Source organism: Diceros bicornis, chromosome X (assembly GCF_020826845.1).
Source record: "Diceros bicornis minor isolate mBicDic1 chromosome X, mDicBic1.mat.cur, whole genome shotgun sequence".
NCBI classification, from domain to species: Eukaryota; Metazoa; Chordata; class Mammalia; order Perissodactyla; family Rhinocerotidae; genus Diceros; species Diceros bicornis.
The window spans coordinates 89,308,158-89,311,267 of record NC_080781.1 but is presented as its reverse complement, the minus strand read 5'-3'; the positions used below and the strand labels follow the sequence as shown (position 1 = coordinate 89,311,267).

The 3,110-nt window shown below is 36.5% G+C and overlaps 1 non-coding gene across 1 annotated transcript; it reads left to right on the top strand.

The window, feature by feature from the left end:
- Positions 1-495: 495 nt before the first annotated feature.
- Positions 496-602, top strand: LOC131401522 (U6 spliceosomal RNA). Its single transcript, XR_009217720.1, has one exon. It is a non-coding gene; the product is annotated as a U6 spliceosomal RNA (small nuclear RNA).
- The last annotated feature ends 2,508 nt before the right edge of the window (positions 603-3,110 follow it).

The following is a 3,110-nucleotide window of genomic DNA, read 5'->3' as shown; positions in this document are numbered from 1 at the left end:
TAAATTATATGTATATATAACTTAATTAAGTGTCTGGCCCATATAACTCCACTTAATAAGTGTTGGCTCTTTTTATTATTTTTAAATTATTTTTTACTTGATCTCATCCAGATCCCCTCTTCTATCAACCAGCTCTGCATCACTTCTTGTCCTCTGCAGAATCCTACTGCAGTCCGCGTTAACTACAATCAGCAGAGAACTCTATTTTTGTGCACAGTCGCTCAAAGGTTACGATCTTCATTAACTCTTTCTACCACTCTGGCCACTTATGTCCCCAGTAGCTAATGCACAGATTCAGGTATTGTTGGAACTTAAGATGATGATGTGGCTCCCCTCCAATCAGCACTCTGGAGAAAAAAAAAGTCTGCTGCTGTCCAGAAAACCCTTTTCCATCTCTCAACTTCTCAGGAAAGAGGAGTTTTATAGTCTGCCCTGTCTTTGGCTACATGTCACCTAAAAGCCTTCATCCATTACTAAATTAAAAATGACTTCCCAGTGTTCAATTCAACAGCGTATATACTACAATTGGAATGATTCAGAAAAGATTAACATGGCCTCTGCACAAGGATGACACACCAATTCACGAAGCATTTCATAATTTTGAAACAGGCACTTTTACATATTGCGAAAGTGAAAATGGTAAAAACCCCATAATGGTGAATCCAACAATATCTTCCAAAATTGCAAATGTATTTACCCCTTGATCTAGCAATCCCAAGTCTAGAAATTTATCCTTCAGACATACTTTCACACATATGAACTTATGCATTTACAAGGTTTTTCACTGGGCATTGTTTGTGATTGCAAAAGATTAGAAAAATGTAAAAGTCTATCAAGTGGAGAATGATTAAATAAACTCTGTTCTATCCATACAACGGGTTATAATGCTGACAGAAAAAATGAGGACATTCTCTATGTATTGATATAGAAAAATATCCAGAATATACAATAAAAAATACTGTTTCAAGGTATGGAACAGTGGTATATGTTAGGTTAACTTTTGTATATGAAAGGGGGCATGAGAGTATACATTCATATTTGCTTGTATTTGCATAAAGAAACAAAATAAACTAATAAAAATGATTGCCTATAGCAGGGATAGAAAATTATGGCCAGCAAACCTGCTGCCTATTTTTATAAACAAAGTTTTATTGGAACACAGCCATACCATTTGTTTCTGTATTGTCTATGGCTGCTTTTGCACTACAATGGCAGAATTGAGTAATTGCAACAGAGACCACATGGCCTGCAAGCCTAAAATATTTATTACTTGGCCCTTTACAAAAAAAGTTTGCCAACGCCTGACCTATGAGGTAGGGTGAATGGATAGGGACAGGGATGGAAACAAGAATTCTCAATGTACACCTTCTTTTATATGGCTTTGGGTTTTGAACTTATGAATGAATGTATTGCCTTTTTATTAAAAAAAAAAAAACCCAAAATCAATGAAATCTTGTTTGAATCTTCTGGGTAGAAAACAGACAGCAATAAACCTAGAGCAAGGATTTATGTTTGTGCTTGGAGTAGCCCTATTTATTTCTGAACACATATTTGTGAAATTAAAAATAATCAACTTATAAAATTCATTTTTAAATCAAAAAATTGCATTATGATTACTTCCTGTGTTACATTCTCAAAAATCAGCCACATATAGAGTAGCCTGAAGTTTTGTTCCTCTTGAGCTACTTTATACATTTATATGAAGCCTACTAAATGCTAGGCACTGTGTTAGGCAGATAGAATTATAATTGTTGATATTATGATTAGACGATTTCAATCTAATATATATTGAGTTCTCATTATGTGTCACATACTGTTTTTAGTGATTTATATACATTGACTCATTTAATCCTCACAGCACCAAATTTATAACTTCTGCCCAGTCTTCTTTCCTGGACTCCAGACACATACAGCCAACTACCTACTCAACTTTCCCACTTGGATGGCTAATAGACATTTCAAACTCAATTTCCCCCAAAACTGAACTCTTGATCTTTCTCCCCACACATACACCTGCTCCATCCTCAGCTTTCTCCATCTCATTGGATAGATATTCCATTCTTCTAGTTGCTCAGGCAAAAACACTCAGAATCTTCCTTAACCTGTCTCTTCTTCTCACGTGGCATATCTTATCCTCCACCTGTAAAATTATCTAGAATCTGACAACTTCTCACCATATCCACCACTACCACCTTGTTCTGATGTTCTGAGCCACCATCATCTTTCACCTAGATTACTACAATAGCCAACTCACTGATTTCCTTGTTTCTCCTCTTGCCCCTTTACAATCTATTTCCAGCACAGCAGCCAGAATTATCCTCTCAAATGTAAAGTTGATCATGTCACTCCTCTTCTCAGTACCCCACAATGGATCCCTTTCTCACTCCAAGTAAAGGCCATTGTCCAACTCTTTATTCATCTAAGGCCTACTCTGACCATTGTAGGGGAGCAAAATTTGCCTCCCCAAAATATGTCTCTTTGGCATGAGGATTATTTTAGGCTGATTATTTCTAAGAAACAGAAGACTCAGGCAGGTTTTCTTTTTACCTCCCTCTTAACTGACTAAAATAATTTAGATTTTAGTCCAGTAAGAACAGCTATCACCAGAGAATATGAGCTATCACAAAGAATATGAGCTAGGTGTGGTGGAACTGAGGGGAACTTAGCAAGGCCTATTTGTTCACATTCCTCTCTGTGTCCCTTTGTCTCTGCATGGCATGGCAAACATTTGTTTATCAAACATTTCCTCTTCCCATCTCCTTGTGAATTATCTTACTCCCCTTTGATGTCCCAGATCCCTACTCCTTCTCCTTAGCTCAGGACTGGCATATATACCTCAATTGTCTGACTGTCTTTTGGCCTCACATTCTTATGGAGCGTCTGTATATGCAAAATTAAATTTGATTTTCTCCTATTAATCTGTCTCATGTCAATTTAATTCTTAGACCAGCCAGAAGAACCTAGAAGGGTAGAGGAAAAAATTTTCATCCTCAACACTATCCTATTTAAAGTTAAAGTTCTGTCCTCCCAATCCTACTGCAGCACTATCCATCCTCTTACCCTATTCTATAATTTTTTCCATATTATCTCCTTATTTATGTCTTTTTGTT